The following is a 20,952-nucleotide window of genomic DNA, read 5'->3' on the forward strand; positions in this document are numbered from 1 at the left end:
TAAAAATGTCGGACATAATTCTGATATTTTTATATAATTAATGTTCAACATTCAATTGCAAAAGACTAAATGATTCTATAAGAATACTAATGGAGAGGAGAAGTAACCAATGAGAGGCGGAGCTAATTTAAAAAAAAATCAAATTTTTATAAAAATTAATAATAACCATGACGATTATGATGAAAAAGAATGGTATTTTATCATATTTGGACAAAAGATTCGTTATATAGTAAGAATGGAACGGTACCCTAAACACACAAAGTGTTTAATCTTTTTTAAGAATAAATTATAATGTCTTCTTTTATTGTCTGATTAATTTTAAATTATTTATTTAACACACACACGCTAGCTTTGTTAAATTAAAGTTCTACCTGTTGTTTTTTTCGTCTTAATTTTTGACTATTTTACCTCAGAGTCTTTGAAGTTTAAGATGCCGTCATGATGTATTAAATAATACTTATCGACCGTTCGAAATAAATATAAATGTTATATCATAAATAGGTAAGGGATTCTTGTAGAAAAAAAATACAGTTTTGAGATTACTCCTCCTTTCTCCTGGTGCTCTCCAAAAATCCTATCCCTAATCGTAATAAACAAATGCTACCTTTTAAACAATATTCAAAATATGGTTTTATTTTTTTATCTATTTTGAAAGGAAAAGGTGTAAAATTTCCTTTTTTTTTTTTTGATTTTTGAAGTATATATTAGAAATTTTAAAATTAGAAATTTCATTATAAATAAATACATATATTTCCTTTAAAAACAGTTATTAATGTTTAAATTTGATTTTTTAAATATGAAGAAGATAATGTTCAGAAATCTACAAAATATAAAAACACTTTTTTGATGAATCATTATTGAAGGCTATTAGGTCAAAAAAATAAATATATAAATAAGGGTTGAAAAACAAGGGCAGTAATCAATTTTGAATTTATAGATACTTGTATCCCCTGGATGTAAAAGGGTTGAAGGAAAATGACAAACCCAGACAAAAATGAAACACCTATTTTCATCGCATACCTTGAGAAAATACATACATAAGAAAGTGTCTAAAAAATATGACTAATTTATAAGTGTATAATCATTTTATACACAAATTTGTGTTAGAGTTAAAGGATCATGTTTTGGAACGTTCTCTCACTTTTTTAAAATTACTGTAAACGATGATTACCTCAAAAGTTTCAAAATAAAGATACAAGACATTTTTTCTGCATTTTTATTTTATTTTTCAGCATAATCTCCTTTTAATTCTATACAATTGTCCCAGGGATTTCCCAAAACTCTGCAGCCCGTCCAAAAAGTACAAGTCTTTTTTTTCTGCAAAATAATTGTTGACGAATTGCCTCTTCATTTGACGAAAATCTTTGTCCTTCGACTACAATTTTTAGATGGAGGAACAAAAATAAGTCGCTAGGGGCTAGATTTGGTGAGAAAGGTGGCCAATAAGTTCAAAGCGTAATTCGTGGATTTTCGCCATGGCAACCACTGAGGTGTATTGTCTTCGTAAAGCAGTATTTTATTTTTCTGCTGATGTAATCGTTTTCCAGCAGGTTCTGCCTTCGGCTTGTCAAGTAATGATGCGTTGTATGTTCTATTAATTTTTTGCACAGGCAGCTTTACCTTGCCTAAATGTTGACTTAATATGTGACAAACACGTTCTTTTTATACGTTCCTAGCCTCTGCTATCACTCTCACTTTAATTTGGCGGTCATCTAGCACTATTTGTGCAACATTGGCGATGTCTTATTTGGTACTATCAGTTTTTGGACGTTCCATACGTTCATTATCTCCCAAGTTCATACAGTCACATTTAAATTCGGCTTCCTGCAATTTCAATGCCCATACACAGAGTTCAACTCATCTTTGTTTTGTGTAGGTGTATTGCCTTTGAAAAACATATATTTAATGACAGCTGTATACTTGATTTTATCCAATTTCACAAATATACTCACTCAAACGTTTGTTACATAATAACTGCGCTTTCAAAATGGCTGAAACTTTGTTGAGTTACTGTCAATAGATACTAGATATCTAGATGTAACTAGCTTTTATTTACTGCCATCCTTACATTGAGTCGGAAACTTACGATACTCATGTTATCTACAAAAGTTTCTCACTTCCTCGGAAATTGCCCTTCAGTGGGTAAACATATATATAAATATCGGGTTCTCCATAGTAAATAATAAATATATTTAAAATATAAATATTTAGTTTTGTTACTTTTTGTGGAATCAATAAATTTTCTTCATTATTCTCATTTTCTTCATTTCATCATTATTACTAATAGTGTGCAGGTTGCTTTTTTAGAGCCCACGGATTCCACTTTTTTCAATTCCTACCCTATCCAACCCATTATAACAACTAGTTCATAATTAAATAAAGCTTACATTATGCAATGATCCATTGTAGGATTTCCGAAAATATACCGTAGGTGTAAAACCCCGAGAAATCCCGGGAAAACGAGATTGCGGAAGATAAACCCTAAAATAAACTTCCTTAAATATTTAATAATATTCGTATTTTACCTACTACACATGTAATTTGACTCATTATTTTTTTAATATTTTAATATAGAAAAATAACAGGAATTTTATATTTTAAGGAATAATATTGTAAAGTCAGATGAGTGTTTTCATAATAAATTTTTATAAATATATCGAATGTCTACAGAGTGCAACACTGAAATATGAATACTAAGTTATTGGTAAATTGAAAGGTTCTGGGGAGGTATTCAAAGACGGATATAATAACATTAGGAACGTTGAACATTTCATCTCTCTGTAGAAATTTCATTTGCTTATCCTTTTTAAGCTATCTATAAAATTGCTTTTTGATGCAGTAAATAAAATATTCTTTCTGTGGGCCCGGCCTAACTTTTCGGACGATAATGTGGTCTTGCAAAAGACGGCACTCTTCCTCACACTGTCAATGATGTTCAAAGTTGGTTGAAGAATAACATCAATTTCTTGCCATAATGAATATGACCCTGTATTCCCCCAACACCAATACTTACGAATAAGCTTTCTTCTGGCATGTAGAGTACAAGGCCTGTGCCCTTAGGTACTAAAACATCATAGCCATGAGGGGACTGTAAACGAACACTGTGTCTATAAATCTAAAGACTACATAAAAAAGACATGCCAAGTATCTTGACGGCATCATGGACACCAGAGGGGCTACATCGAAAATTAGATGAGAAAGTATAGCGTTATAACTAGTCTCCAAATAAATATTTAATGTACATGTAAAGTGGTGACGAAAATATCTGGTCAGGAAAAATGTAATTTCGTATTTCCAACTCTTTGTTTTACTAAGTATATTTTGTTCATTTTTGGTCTCATCGGATCCTACGATAAAGTGTTATAAAGGTGTGAGTGTATACTACAAACACTTTTAGCACAGATTGGAGCTTGATAGTTTTAGTCGTGAATTATCTTGTGCCAAGTATGGAGGTACCATATGAAGAAATTGGCCATATTATACATTTTTACTCCCTGAAAGGTAAAAACCCGTCGAATCGGGTAAGAAAATTTGCAATGTATACATGGCCGATTCTCTTTTGACTCATGTTAAACAACAGAAATTCCAGCAATTTTTTTTTTGCTCACTTTAGCTTACTACAGTGAACAACTCAACCATTCAAAGCTGGCGATCGAACAGAAGCCAAGACATCATCAAGACAACGCCAAGCCTGGACACATCTTTGATGGCCCCTCCTGGAGCTCAGATGGGAAGTTCTGATGTATCCACCATACAGTCACGAACTGGCACCAATTTACTTTCACATGTCCCTGTCTATGGCCAACGCACTTGGTGGTACTATTTTGGCCTAATAGAGGCCTGTGAAAATTGGATTCCTGTGTATTTTTCAAATGGTGTCTAGGACTCTCCAAAAAGGGTATTATGAATTTAGATTCTCATTGGCAATAAGTTATCAAACACAACGGGGCATACTTGTCTTAAATTGGATGATTATAACATTTCTGTTAAAGCATTGAATTACAGCGAAAAAAACCAAATTACTTGTTCCCTCAACCTACTATATCTCGTTAATTTAAAAAAAAACCAAAACATTGTTTAGATTTTAACGTTGCACCTGGTATGAGAGTGAAAATAACATAATAAAGAATAAATAAACATGAATTTGCAATCTGTTTGAGTAATTCATTAATATTACTTATTTGGCAAAATATTAAAAATAATAAAGTGGAAAATAATTTATTTTATGATGTGAGAAGATACCTTGGGATTTATATTTTTACCTAAAATGATATTATGACGTCATTTTTTCAAAAAAAAGAATGACACTACGTAGGATATTATATGTTACAACTTATATCAAATGTAGAAATATAACATTAGTAAGGTCGTACTTATATTGAGCAAGCCTTAGGACAAGGATAGACATGCATGACCTTTTTCTTTCTTTTTAAAATTTGAACTTATTTCAAATTTGTAGTTTTTAATAGAATATAAGTTGATAATAATTTAAAAAAATATATAGGATAGGAACCCAACACTTGCTGTGGCATGACTAAATTAAGAAAAACTGACTTTTATAGAAACTTTGTTATGTAATATGTCCTTCACATGCAATAACAGCCTTGACACGCTGTCAAACAAATTGACAGTTCTTGACGATGAAGGTCGCGTCTATGGCGTACCACGCTGTTATGAGGGTAGTTCTGAGTGATTCCAAAAATGGAAGAGAGGTGCGGCAGACATTCTTCTCCAAGAAACCCAAAACTGCAGAGCCTAGTGGGGTGATGATTGGGCTGGAGGAGACTACATGGAGGCAGGCCAGAAGTTTTGGTTCTTCTTTTTTTTAATAATAAAAATACAACTTTTTATAAATTTGTTTGGTTTCGACTAGTGGTTAAAAAAAGCCCAATATTGTCGACTCATGATAAAATGTAATAAAACAATATGATAAAATCTAATGAAATAATATGGTAAATTGAAATGAAATAAATAAAAATGAAAAAATTAGAATTAAATGAGATAATATGAATCAAATTAGATGAAATAATACGGAAGAATTTTGATTTAAAATGGATTAGTAACAATATTTGATAGAATTTAAGGAAAAAAACAAAATTACAAGTGAAATTCCTAGTGGGGAATTAAAGTAGATGTGGATCATTTTTTAAAAGTATCTTAAAACCGTGAAGTGAAGACGTTCTTCTCACCTCTTCGGGGAGGCTGTTCCATATCCGTATAGTTCGATTAAAAAAGCTGTGTTAGAGGTAATTAGTATTTGCCGATGGCTGAACTATGTAAAAATCGGAAGACAATCTAGTGTTGTATACCTTAGTACATACTTTGGATATTACAATGAGTTAATATTAAACATCATAACCACATCCTGAAGTTTCCTTCTCCTTTCCTGGGACAACAGCCCGACTAGATGTAAACCAACCTTTTAGAATACATTGCCGCATACCATCTTAATAAAGCGTTTCTCTACATTTACAAGAGCTGACTTTTCCTTCCTATACATTGTAATCCACAACTGAGAAGTATAGTTTAAAATGAGCATAACATATGCATCATAAAGATTCTTCATCAGGTTCATATTTCCCGTTTTAAAACTTCTTTTAATAAACCCATGTGCTCTGTTTACTTTTCTGACAATATTATCTCTGTGAGTGCTGAATTTCATATTCGAAGATGTCAGTACTCCATGATCCTTAAAGACACCCACATTCCTCATCCCTCCAAGGTCAACAACGCCACCCAAAAAAAGCATAAAGGAGCTCTTCTCAAGATTTACAGGAATTCTCCAACGGTCGCTTCACTTCAGAAATTATCCGAAGTCATGTTTGCCCTCCTCTTCTGAGTGGCAAACACTCTTTGTGTTGTCCTCATACATACATATTTTGGATCTCAGATTTTCAACAGGTCGTTAATTTAGACCAAGAAGAGGGTGATCCAAGGATACTACACTGAGGTACAGAGGATGGAATACCTCTTGAAGCTGATCCATTGCCACTTATCAAAACTCGGTGTTCTCGATTTTGGAGCCAAGATAAACTCCACTGCAATAGTTCAGCCCCAATCCCAATGGATTATAGTTTCTTTTCCTGCCCACACTGCAGCACCTTGTCGAACGCCTTGCTGAAGTTAAAGTATAAGACATATGTATCCAGTGAGGAGTAACCACTTAGAGCGTCATCGTCCCAGAAGGATAACATGTTTGTATCAATTCGGAATCAATCTTGTCTAAGAGTATCAAATTGTGTTTGTCAAATAATTTTTTCACTTCAGAATTGACAAGCTTCTCCATTAGTCGAGAGATCTGGCAAGTGATGGAAATTGGTCGGTAATTTCGAAAATCCTTATGCCTACCTTTCTTGTGTATTGGGATAATATTGGCGCATTTCCAGTCAAACGGCACTATTCCCTCCTGCATGGACTTGTTGAATGTCCTAGTAAGAGGGTAGTAATTATCATTACTATGCTTCTTCAAGAAGAAAGAACATATCCTATTAGGAATCGACGAGAAAGAACCATTAAGGGAGATAATGGTTTTTAGGACAATTAATTCAGTAAAGCAAATCTTGGAAAGGTGAGGACGGTTATCTGGAAGTCGTTGATCAATGTAGGGATTCTCAGAATCTGTTGAGTAAACTGAGTGGAAGAAGTCGTTAAAAAGCTTGCAATGCTATGGTCATCGGTTATTTGAGTCCCGTCCTCCAATTTAAATTCGTTAAAAAATCATTTAGGCCGGCACAGATTTGTATTTCATATTATAAAAAAAACAGGTTTGAGGCTACTTTTACTAAAGTTAGCTTATAATTTATACTCTAGTTTAGATTTACTCGAAGACACCAGAAGTTTAATGGCATTTCGGAGAGCTTTATTCTTTTCTAAGTTATGAGGACATGGTAATTTTTTTGTATTGAGACCAGGCTTTTTTTTTTTCTTTTTTGATAATAAAAGGATGCTCCGATTAGTCCATGGAGAGTCTTTATTATTATAAGGCTTTATTTTGGGAACGTACTTTTCAATAAGGTAGTGAAGTATATCATGAAATGTAGACCACATATCCTTGATAGCTGGCACCATGTTCGGTGAGGCATTCAGGGGGAGAAGAGTTAAACCCAGTCAACGGATTACAACCTTGTTTGGATTGCTATGTAATTGACATTTTAAAAATCTAGAGTGTAGTTGGGTGACTCATGTGGCTTTCTCAACTTGACAATGTAATCAGCATCAATAACAATTGAGGTAGTGATCTGAGAGGGACACCTCCTTCATGATTTATATCTTAATACTACAGGATGAAAGAGAGGAGAAGATCTAGTAGGTTTCCTTTAATGTATATGGATTCAGTGATGTATTGGTGGAAGAAAGAGTAAAAGAAAGCCTAGATAAGTGGATTTGCCGAGTTGGAGTAAGGTGTCAGAGTATTCAAGTCAACAGCAGAAATATTGAAGTCCCGCTTATTATGGTTCAGTTATTCATTCCAGTGATGCAAGAAGAGAGTACAAGATCACTTTTGTTATCGAAGTTGGGGATCTGTATACAGACATGCAATTCAAATTTTGAAACTGAATTGTACACAGTCCAAAAAATTCACCTGAGTTTTCCTGGAGAATAAAATCTCTTTTATCCTTAAGGATAGATAGGGACCCTATCCCCTCTGGACTTGTTGTTTGAGTTTTGATCCACTCGATAAATTAGAAGATAGATGTTTATAATTGTTTTGGACTTTAGATGATCATTTAGCCAAGTTTCGGTGATACAGACCAATTAAGACTGGCGGTCGTCAATAATCATTTGAACTGTATATATTTTACGGATTAAGCTCCTGATGTTAATGTAAAATATCTTTAGTTTTCCCTTTTTATGATTCCTTACAAGCTGAAAGAGGTCCGGGTTAGTCGTGTTTAAAAAAAAAAATCTTCATAGACCTTCTAGTAGTAGTGTTAACTTCGTCAAGTCTGACAGGACGAAATCATTTCGTTAACGAAACTTTTTTTTATGACGAAGACGAAAATCTAAAAAACCATGACGAGACGAAAATCTGCCAAAAATCAGGACAAAGACGAAACGAAGACGAAAGTCTGACAAAAGTCATGACAAAGACGAGACGAAGACGAAATTTTGACGAAATAAAAGATAACTACGACAAAACAATGAAGATGTCTGACGAAGATGGCATTTTTTGACACTGACGAAACTCTGACAAAAACTAATGACTTCCGATTACTAACCCAAAAAATATCAATGCAATTACTGGTGCTGATAGTTCGTACAACATGCCCATGGTCCTACAACAAACTCAAAAAGCAAAACTTTTATTTAAAAGGATATCAAATTAAATTAATAATTAAGTGTCTGTGTAATGTGTATGTATGTGTTACGGGCAATGGGCAAATGTGCAAAATTCCCATCAAAGCGGGCATTGTGCAAAATACCCGAACAATATATAAAATTTGCAATAAAGTAGTCAATGTTTATTTTAACTTCATTTACAATGTCAGATGAAATGATTCTGGGTAATTTGATTATTAAAAAATTATATGCTAAACAATTTGGACGTTCAGGATTTGATTATGATACAATTTGTTTGCTATCAATTTGATACTCTGGTATATTTCCATTGAAGTAAATATAGTGTTCACATAATTTAACTACTGTATGATAAGAAATTGTCACGAGAGACTCAACTCTATTTTGCAAAATATACATAGGCCAACATGTTGTGCAGGTGGACAGCTGGTCCCAAAGAGGGATCAAAACCTATCTCAATCACTATCCTAAGTATCAAGAACCCCTTCTAATATATTATAAAACAAACCTGCTGTACAAGTGAACCATTGGTCCAAAAAGTGGATCATTAACCACCTCTTCCCTAAGCATTGAGGATCCCTTTAAATATCCTATAATACACCATAGGGATGTGGAAGTGAACGGTGGTCGAAAAGGTGGGTCGTTATTCGTAGAACTCTTGAAGTTTTTTTGGTATTATATTTAGTGGTATCTGTACAGGTATGTGTAATTTAGGTCGTGGCTTATGACTGCCATGCAGCTCCTCTGCAGCCAGAGGTTCAAGTGTTTTTTTTTAATACTAAAATGTAAGCCCAAAAGGTGAGCAATTGTAACGAACATAATACAATTAGGGGATATTAAGATGACTACAGCAGCAAATAAAGATCTAATAAAAATTTAGATTATAATTGTTGATCTTATTTCATAATATACGAACTACCCAGTTATATATTACATACAAATATTATTAGTTTGTTCAAAATAGACATAAACAAAAAACTTATTGAAATATTCTTTTCAACATAAAATGTAATAATTTCAAAAAAAATCACCTAATATAACTAATCTTACCTAAATATACCCTAAAACATAAACAAATTCTTTTGCTGCATTTTATTCTATTATGGTATTTGCATAAACAAAGGTGTCCCTTTTTTGCGGATAAATTTATTTGTTTGGAGTCTGTGCAGTTATATCACTTAAAGTCTTGTTCATTTCTATCCGACAGAATTGATGTGGTCAGTCGAAATGTAACTTCCTTCTCTTTGGTAATTCCATCAAGACTGAGGAATCTTTCCAGGGGTCTGACTGCTTTCTTACATTGAGCTGTTTTAATACATCATTTTTTGTACCTAATCTATAATATATGTTCTCTGCTACATGGATCACAACATCCAAGACGTAGTGGGGATCTCTAATGCTAATGACCCACCTTTTCGACCAGCGGTTCACTTGCCCAGCCCATGGGCTGGGGTTTATTATCAAATATCAAAAGGGTTGCTTGATAAGCAGGGGGGTTACTTATCCAACTTTTGGACCAGTGATTCACTTGTACAATCCGTAGTTTATTATAATATATTAGAAGGGGTCCTTAATACTCAGCATAGTGGTGGCGATAGTTATTCTCATTGTGGACACGCGGTTCACTAAGATAGGGATAAGTTATATCAATATACTCAATATATTTTAAAACTGAATGTTGCAAAATTCTAAAAACATTTTTGAAATGTCTGCATTGGAATTTTTTTGAAAAGAATTCAAAAATTAAATTTTTTTTTAAATTTCAAAAATCCATAGCTATACAAAGGTAATTATATTTTTCCGGAAAAGCCCAACTTGTGGGTAAAAAAGTAAATAAAGTCTCAAATAAAGGTTTCCTTTGCCAATTACAATGATTTGGTTGTGGGTTATGAACCTACTTCGGGCCATATTGACATATTTTTTTGTACTTTAAAACCCTATTTTTTAAACGTTATTTATTACTAAGAAAATATAAATCAAACTAGAAAAATTGTTTCCAATGCAGAGGAAACTATGAGAAAGACGAAATTTGACGAAGACGAAACTGTGACCAAGATAAAATTCTGACGAAGACGAGACGAAACTGAAAATAGGTGACGAAGTTAACACTTTCTTGTAGGCGTCTCTTTTGTATTTGGTAAGGTATATTTTGAACCTCAATTTTTCTGTTTTTTGTTGTTTCTTTGACATTTTTACACTTACAGAAATGCGCAAAAAATACAATTGTTTATTTTTGTTTCAGCTGTCGTTTGATTGCTTAATGAAACCCCGTAATGACTAATAACTGGGATAAAATGGTGATTTATTGCTACTTCAATAGTTGGGATCCCTCTCTGTACATTTTTACTTGGAAAGATGTACATTTTATATTTCATCTGATCACAATAAAATATCCATATAACGTTCAACATTGTTTGAAAAATGTCTTCAATTGACATCGTTTAGAAACGTGAGTATTGAGTTTGAAAAAGTTTTAATCTATGTAATATCCAGAAAATGTCACTTGTTTCCACTTTGTACAATTTCTATGTCATGCGTATTTACTACATTTAATATTGTGATGTAGAGAAAATGTATGACATATCCGCTTCAGAAAGTTATTTGATGAAATTCTTTCAATATTATCATTCATCCGTAGAGTTTGTAGGGAATGAAAACGTGTATGTACATTGTATAAGTCAGTCATGATCAATTATTTTGATATCTAAAATAAAATTGCTGTTACTAAGATCCTTAATCGAGTTTTAATTATGATTAAACCGATTCTTCTTGAGCTACAGAAAATGTTGTTATCATTCAATAATTTTGTACATTGAAAGTTTTTCAACTTACAAATACAAATCGGTCCTAACAAATGTAACCCGCTAAGTAAGATTGAAAAGTAAAATAATTAATCTAAATAGTGTATTTAGTGGAAGGGAAAAAGAAAAAAAAGATGGCGTCTTTTATTTTTCAAAATGTTGGCCTTAACAAATTTTACTTTACATTTCTTTCACAAATGATTTTTATCATTTTGAGTTGACAATGCGAAATTTAAAGTTTAATCTAGATTTTCAGCTAATTATTGCCCTTTTTATGAACAAATACTTCTGACAAATCCTTTGGAGGCGTCGAAAATTGCTCTTAAAGTAGCAAAAATTCATAGTTACAATTAAAAAATGATAGATTTCACGATTATAGGGTAAAATTATATAAATTTGCCTGCACGTCCTAATTTATTTTTCTATCTCAAAATTGGAGACAGCCATGGGCTTCAATACTTTGTGTGTTAAAATGGGTAAGTAGTAAGGGTTGGCCCGGTATATGATGTGAAAAAATAAATTATATTCTTGATTTTTGTTCGAGATTGTTTTTAGTTTAACACAGCACATCTTGAATTGGTTAGTTAAAAATAATGGCTATTGTTATGGGCTTATATGTACCATAATTATAGTGCCCTTCACCTGCTTAGGGTACTAAATATGAATATATATAGGCATGCATATAAGAAAATTGCAGTTTACAAAAGGTAAATTTATATATTTATAGTATATATACATTATTTTTATCATAGACTTGAAGTAGAAATACTAATGGAAAATAAACACCCACGCAATTTTTTTCATTTTTTGAGCAAACGTACTTTCCCTAATAACTCATAATTACTGGAATTTCAAGTTTATCATTGGAAAGGTTCGTGTGTCCTTAAAAGTATAAAAATAGTGAATTATTAGAAGGTAAATAGGTTTATACTTTTGCTTACATCGAAGGATATCTTTTTGCATCTCTAAGGTAGGGGTAGGAAATACGGAGATAGAGTCCGTAGAGAGATATACATATACACTAGTGATGGGATGATTAATCGTAATCGGAATCAGAGAATCGGTTTTTTTTTCTGGAATCGGCAACAGGAATATAATGTTAAATTTAAGAATCCGATTCTTATTTATCAATAGTATTTAACTATTTATTACTTTTCTAAGTTATATAAAAATAGCCTCCACCCCAAATTAAGTAATTTTTGCTTTTTACTAAAAAATTCAATACTTGAAATTTAATTTTCATTTTTCCATTTTTTTTCCAAAAAAATTCAATACTTGAAATTTTTATTTTTATTTTTCAATTTTTTTTCCAAAAAAATTAATTTTCCTATATGTTCCCCCAAAAAATTAATTTTTTTCAATAGTTATGGATTTTGAAATTTTTCTGCAAAAAATTTAAAAAGATGTTGATTTTGGAAATTTTTACCAAAAAATTAAATTTTTTGAGAAAACCCATGGGCTTTTGAAAATGTTTTGCAAATAATTAATTGGATTTATGAAACAAAATTTAAATACCAAATGGTATATTTGAAAAATTATTCCAGAAAATTTTTAATGTTAGGATTTTTTTTCAAAAATATTCCAAAAATCAAGCCCCTTCCCCCAAAATATAATCCTGTGGATCCTGATAGCAAAATGGTATTTTTAACTACAATTTAAAATGTAAAAGAATCGGATTAAGCATTTGGAATTTTTAACGAATCGCATTGGATCGACATCGGATTTTTTTTCATCATTTAATCTTCTTCTTTTTTTAAAATTACGTTTAGTAATAAAAGTTGAGATTTGGTAAGGAAATAACTTTTGCACAACTTCATTTTCGTACGATATTATCATTAGATTGGACATCTAGCTCAAAGTTTGCAAAAGGAGACGAAAGTTCTCCTTTTCATCAATAAAGATTAAAATACAGCATTAATCCTTATTTTACATAAATTGAGGATAATAAACAATATTCTAAACTATGAAAAATATTTATAAATTTTTTTTCTAAAGCTGCCCTATGCAGAAAAAGAGATACTAACATAAAAAAATTGAGTTTTTCCTTTCTGGAAATGTAAAAAAAAAATTAAAAAAAAAAAAATTTCCTAATTTTTTCTCTCTTTTTTTTTTGCTTGATAAGAAAATTTTAGAAAAGAAAAAACTTTTTAAATTCTTTGTATTGATGAAAAAAAAATGTATATCAAAATTATTTGATCCAAAATAACAAAAAAATGTACTTTAATTAAAGAGTTTTTGCCTTTTTTCATAACTTGATTGACTTGTTCGACCTAAAGAGGACCTTGTAGGACCATGCAATTTTCCATAAGTAATTTTCATACCCTGTTTAATACAGGTTTGAAATATCAAGTTGTAGATGTAACTGTAGTTGATAAAAATGACAATTATATGTATGGTTTAATGGGCTCTTAGCATAAACCAAAGTTTTTTTTATTTTTATTTTTATCTTATATCAGTCCTTCAAAAAACCTTCAAAATTTTAGAGCACCCTATAATTATTTTGACAAATATTATAGTCACGTACTTCAGTTTATCAATTGAATTAGTTTGGTATCTTTCACAAGAATAGTTCACTATTTTCTTCAATTTGTGCATTATTCGAGTTTTTATCACTCGTATAAGCATTGGCAAAGATTGATGAATGACAACGAGTCCTTATCATCTGAGAGGGGCCTAGGATCCTAATAATTATTACAGTAGTTATTTAATTATCAATTATTACTAATTGTTCGCCTCTATTACTGATGAGTCATCTATAGTCACTCCAATCAGGCCTGATTCAATCACAAAACCGTAATTATGGTATTGGAACGACTTTTGCAAGTCCTTTAGTTTGAGGACGAGACGTCAAATTTTGATTTTACTACATCCCTAGTTTTATAATTAGAAAAAAAAAATTATGGTTGGTACTATTGTTTCTCATCTAAATTTATTTTCATTTTTGTAACATTGTTGTAATAGAAGCTTTTCATTTCTAAAATAAAAACTGTAGCGAGGTATATATGTTTTTTTCTGAGTACCACCAAGATTATTAAGCATTTTTATTGATCAAAATTTATATTATTAATGAAGAAGACTCTCCTTCCTAGAGCAGTAATTTATTTTTGTCCCTACAAATTCAGACAGCTGACCTTGTTAAAAAGCAGTTTTCCACCAATAGAACAATATGTCTATCTCCCCCTTCTTCTTGCACTCTAAAAACCCGTATCCTTAGAGTAACCTAATACGTAAGTATGAAACATTTCGTCTACCTCTACAATATCATGTTTTCAAGATGTGGTTCATCAATATTTTCTATTAATTTATGTATCATCATAGGGGATAATTAATTGAGTCATCATTGAAATAGAATATACATATATATAAGTCTCACAGTAAGAAGTTCTATTGTATTAGGGTCTCTCATTGATAAATTTAAATTACTTGAATACGCTGTTATTGCATGATTTCATGTCAGTTGTTGCAAGGGGAACTTTTTGATATGCATATAAACTTGAAAATTGTACAATAACATACATTCCTCCAGAAATAGCAGAAATGAAATATTGCATTAACAGAGCCTCAAGTAAAACTTCATTTATGGCATGTGCATCTTTCTAGAGTTACTATGATCAATTTGTCTCTAACAAATTGATCCTACGAAATGTTTGTTCCAGATCAAAGTATCTCAATTTGATAAAGGAGAGGATTTAACTTCCTAACTTGACATTTTCACTTAGTGGTTGTAAAGTCTTGTTCTAATGAGACTTTAAGTATGGTTTCAATTCTCATAAGGACTCTGTCTTGGGCGACCTTGACCTAAATCATGTGTTTGGTATTAAGGCTACTAAGCACGTAAATATCTGTCTAAATGCGATGCTCTACTTTTGATCTCTTTTGAAATTATTGAAATAAAGACCCAAGACTTACTACTGGCGTCTTTTGAGAATTTAACTTCCTGACTGTAAATATTCCTTCTGTCATTTTAAATGTGTCTGTGTCTCATATTCTGTACTTGATTTGGAGGTTTAATTAAATCCATTTTGCAGGTCTTATAAAGGACTGTAAAGTGGAAATACTTGAACTCTTAGCTTCAGTAAGGTTTGAAAGAAACCTTGAAAAAGTGGTGGAAGGCCGTTTGGAGAGCCAGATTGATCTTTTCAAGTTACCTTCAATTTATCCCAGGAGTCATCAGCTTTGGCTGGACGACAGAAGGTTTATTATATTATTTATGTGTTTTCCAACATACACACGGAAAAATGAAACTGCATATAAGTGAATCTATAATGGTTTAGTTATTAAACATTTATGCAACTGATCACTTCTTGCCGTTGATTAATTGAAATAACTAATAAAATTCATAGATTAACTAAACACAATTATAAGTTGTCAAATCAAATTAGTGTTCTAATTTACATAATTAATTAATAAGCCAATAAAGTTCGATATGTTCTATTTTTATGGACATTGCTTTTAAGCATGAATACTAAGCATATAAATATTAAGCATGAAAACATAAGGTTATTGTTAACAATTGAGAGAACAATTATCAAAAGTACCAACTGTAAAGTCAACCAATCTTCGTGGGACTCTTCAACAGTAACTCTTTTTTTCTTTTTCTTTTCCTATTGGTCAGTTGAATTGTATCAATTAGGTATCAGTGGGGATGGGATTTTTGTAGGGCTCAATTTAAAGGTGGAAAAGAAACTTATGTCTATAATGAATTAAGACCTTTGTTAACTTGAGGTCCTTGATATATAATTTCTTGGGGGAGAAAATGAATTACTGCTATTAAGAGAAAAATCTTTTACAATAAAATGACAATAGTGCATCCAAAATATTATAATTTTATAAAGTAGTTTTTTAAAAATACATTAAATTTAGATAATTCGGAATTTTTCTTTCAGTGAGAAATGTTGACACTACGACGATCTATTTAAGAATGAACAAAAACAAACCAACGCACCAACTGTTTTTCCTTTTCTAATCTGTAGACTGTATTTTTTCTCAAGAAATATCACATCCCTAAGTATAAGATACATTTGAACAATACAATTACATCCCCCCCAACTCCAACTGACCAATATTTGGTCAGTTGGAGTTCCACCATTTTTTGAAATAAGTAGTCATATTAACACTACAATTAATAGGTTTGAATAATACATACTACATCTGACAAAATTGATAAATAAACAATAACTTTGATTCGAGTTTTACTCCAACGGTCAAAAAGCTTACTTTTCTAAATCCGACTATTTTCTGAAAATTATCAAACTTATCTCTAGTATTTTTTATAAAATTTAATTTTACTTGAGCTCAAATAATCATAACTCTGAACAGGTACTATTAATAATAAAAACCAAACTTTTAGCATCCCTTTAAAAGAAAGATAAATCTACAGACGGAGCCTTTCATGTTAAAAAAATTGTTAATGCAAAAAAAAAAAAAGGAAAATTTCTATAATATATATGTAGAAATTTTCAAAAACTCAAATTCCACCGAACTCGAAAAATGATAAGTTAACCTAACACCAACTTGACTACATAGAGCTCTAAGAAATTTGTCTCGAATCCCACACTATTAACAACGTACTTTGATTAATGAAAGAAATGTTTCATTAATGTTTAGAAAAAACGTTATAAATTGAACATATTTTTACCCTTACGCATTTTATTTTAGTCTAGCAGTGCGCTCTGTGTCGCAAGTAGTGTTATGTCGGTACTTATTCATTCGGTCCAGTATAGTCTTAGGACCGGTTCTATCGGTTCTTAGGAATGTTGGTCCTTGGGACCGGTCTGAACTGTCGTCCTTGGAATTTATCATAAAATTATCGATGGTTTAGTAAGCCAAATAATATATATGAAATATGTATTAAGATTAATGCACGTAATCTTGGAAAAATATTTTATTTTCCATGATAATGCAATATAATACGATCATATTATATTGTTAGTTAGTTTTATAATTTATTTTATTATATAACGGAATAATTAAAAAGAGGGGAAAAACCTCATTGACGTAACGAGGGATCTATTTTACCTTATTTAATGACCGACAAGTGGGACTTGACTGGATGGGACCGGACTGGACCGGCCCTAAATAAGGACCGATAAAACACTAGTTGCAGGGCTGAATAGAGGGGAATAGAGACAAAGAATGAGGGTAGAAGAAAAAGACAGAGGGAGAAGAGAAGAGGAGGGAAACAGAGATAAGGGGAGATAAATAAAAAGAAAAAAGGGATTTTTTTTTAATTCGGTCAAAAACAGCCTCTTAACGACCTTAAAGGCCCCAAAACAATATCATACAAACAGACTTGGTTATTTTATACGTTTACTTGCTGAATTTAAGACTGATCTTCTTTGACTGCATTGTATTCCTTGTACAATAGCTCCAAAAATATACTTATTATTATTACAAATATATGAGACATTTAAAAAAGTTTTGATACTATTAAGAATACCCTTAAATTTATTTTCCTTTTAATTAAACCCACCCTCTTCAAAAAAAAAAAAAAAAAAAAGAAGGATAATAGTGTAGGCAAAGTTAAGCTTTTTAGCATCCGTTATTCAGTATTTAAAATTCAATTAAAGTAATTAATTTTAAATACTGAATAACGGATGTTAAAAAGTTGAACCTTAAATGCTTTTTATGATACAACCAATAGGTAGACACGGGTGCATACTCTTCTTTTACCTTTTCTTATAGCCTAATTGCTGAGGTATGAAATAAAACCTCTAAAACAATTATTTTTTCTTGAATATTCTTTACTATTTTAAGGTCAATTTTTTTTTCTCATACGTCTGGTTGCATTTTTTATATTTGAATAAATGAAAATGAACTCTGTATTAGTCATGAACCATAATTGAGAAGCAATTAACCTAATTTATGTCCTTTGGCTTTTGCAATTTCTGTAAGAAGATTATTATTCATATATATATATATTTTTGAAAAGTAAAAACCAAGATTATTAATCAATTTTTGAAACAAAATTTGTACTATTTGCGGGGCTAAATTCATTTACGAAAAAACTCTCATATATGTTATTTTTTAAAGCAAGGATAAAAAATGTCAAAAAATTCAATTTCTATAGAATCAATAGTTTAATAAACTAATGATGACGACAATGGTGATTTTAAATCAGGAAACATTGCGCACAAGATTTTATGAAAATATCGATGGAAGATCAAATATTTAATCGATCTCAAATCGAAATGTAACGAATTAAGATAACAACAAATTGTAGTGAGTTCCAGTTTCATCCACACTAATTAAGTTCTAGCTTGCCTCAATGCAGGGAAATAATGAATTTAGGGAATTATGACTTTTTTAGATCAAATTTAATTTTGGGTAGAGTTTATGTAATAAACTTACAGATTTATATACATCTTGAGCACAATTTAAAAATAAGAATAGTATAGATTATTTTTGTGGAAGACTATATATATATATAACAATTTTTTTTTTATCAAGGCTATACTTTCGATGTTAGTAATTGTATATTTATTCATCTTTGTACTTTGGAATTGACCGAAATAGCTCATGGTAAACTGAACTGTTCAAATAATTTATGAATTACAATTTCAGATTTGAAAATTCGCATTTTAGTTCAGCATTGTTTTTTGTATTGACAAACAAAGTATGCACATTATATCAATGTTTTAAGTATCCTAACTGGACAGGAAGTATATTGTACATCCAAATAATGCCACAAAATATCTACTCTACCCGTGGGTTGTTCAAGAGTTATTAAATTTTGAACCTATTTTAAATATATACCTTGCATCATCTGTTCTCTCCCAAATCTTGGACAACATGAGTCATCAAATGTTAAAAGCATTTACAGCAAGTGTTTATTTTTTGACAATTTATTATATGAAATAGAAGGTTTTTTTCATATACATACATATAACTACCTTCTACAGGCAATATTAGAATATTTAAAAAAAGAAACAGCTTTGTAAAACTATCTTTAAGTCAATGTTTCTATGTAGCGAATATATTTTTCATTTAGACTTTGATGGATTCATATAGTTATTTTCTAATTCGTCCATTTTATCCAAAAACTCTTCCAATGACCTTAAATATTGCAAATATAGATAGGAATAATAGTAATAACTGGAAACAGGGATTAAGAACGGCCTGGAACAAAATTCAGGCCTTATTTTTTAATTAAAACTTTATTTCGAACATTTTTTATTAGACATTTTTCTTAAATTAAAAATGAAAAGATATTTCCCATTAATTACTCTTTTTAGGAGATAACTTTCAAATTTTTCTTAAATGACCTTTTTTAAGGAAATAATTTGTTTTTGTTTCAATGATTTGTGAAGCCCAGGGAAGACCAATTGGTCGAATTGGTCTTTTTACCTGTCGAATTAAATGAATATTTGTACTCATTTGACTAATGAATTATTACCCTATAACTTCTATAAATGATAAACAAGTTAAATAAACATGCATAGATTGATTCTTAATTAATGCCATGTTTCGTCACGTATGTATATAGAAAGTGCATTTAATCTACCAGCAACACAGGTTAATTTGTTTTAAATATAGTTAGTTATTCATTTGATGATCAGTTACATTTTCAATCATTTTGAGTCCTTGTTCAACAAATGGACCGAATGACAAACCAACGTTCTTTTTTTTATAGAAAACAAGACACAAAAAAACAAAATAAAAAAAAACCCACTGAGTAAACAAGAAACATCTATCAGTATAACTTGATTAACAATAAATTATATGCAGAGTAGGGATCCAACATTTGAAGTAGCATTTAATTACAAAGTTGTATCACGTAGCCAAACGAAAGCTGAAACAAAAGAAGTATGTTTAGTTTTTATCCAATGTCTCTAAGTGTTAAAATGTTGGAGAAACAACAAGAAAGGCAACGCATGTATATTCTCTCCGCGCAGGTATAAGTACCAAAAAGGCTGCAGAGACCTTCATCATCTCCATCCAGACTGCCTATAATATCAAGAGGCTTATATCAGCCATAAAGATCCAAAACTTCTGCTGCAACAATGTAGTAGACTTCTGGCCGGTCTCCATGTGATCCTCCTTCAACCCTGGCCTCAAACTCCTGGATTTGCAGTTTATGCTGTCTTGGAGAAGAAAATCTGCTGCACTTCTCCTCCAAATTTGGATTCACTCTGAGCTGGGCAGTTATTGCTTGTGAAGGAGGACATTTTTTGGAACAAATTGTAAATAAATTTAGTCTTTAAATATCTTAGAATTAGTTTTGAGTTGTATTTAAATGATTCCATAAAAATTACATTTTTCTTAATTTAGTCCTGGTACTGCAAGTTTTGTGTTCCCAATTTGTAAGGGTTGAAAGTGTCTTGTAGTCATTAGTCAAATGTATTTTTGTTTATATACATATACTTAAATATTTATTAATGGAAATCGAATCAATTTTCTGACTCATAGTTTCAACTCATTATTCATTTGTCATATGTATGTATATACCGGGCCGTCAAAAAATTTTGGAACATGATTTTAATTACGTTTTGAGAGATTTTGGTTAGTTTTATGCAAAAACTGTCTTTAAAAAAAACAAAAAAACTGATTGTTTACCTTTTGAACACCATATTTACTAAGTTTGTAGGATAAATTTTATCAAAAAGGACCAAAAAAGGTTAGAAGTGACTTGTTTAGTCCGCACTGAATTTAGCACTTCTGATCATTTTAAAGACCTTCAAAGTTTGCAGAATCACATTTTGGATGACCAGGGTTACGGTTAACAATGGTGAAAACCTCAGTGACTGTCATAAAAGGGGAAGACCGAACAAATTAAAGCTTGAAACGGCAAAAAATACTTTTTTGAAAAATCCGAAAGTAACGGACTTGGAGAAGAAGCTTTCGGTGAGCCGTT

This window comes from Lepeophtheirus salmonis, chromosome 6 (assembly GCF_016086655.4).
Source record: "Lepeophtheirus salmonis chromosome 6, UVic_Lsal_1.4, whole genome shotgun sequence".
NCBI lineage: Eukaryota > Metazoa > Arthropoda > Copepoda > Siphonostomatoida > Caligidae > Lepeophtheirus > Lepeophtheirus salmonis.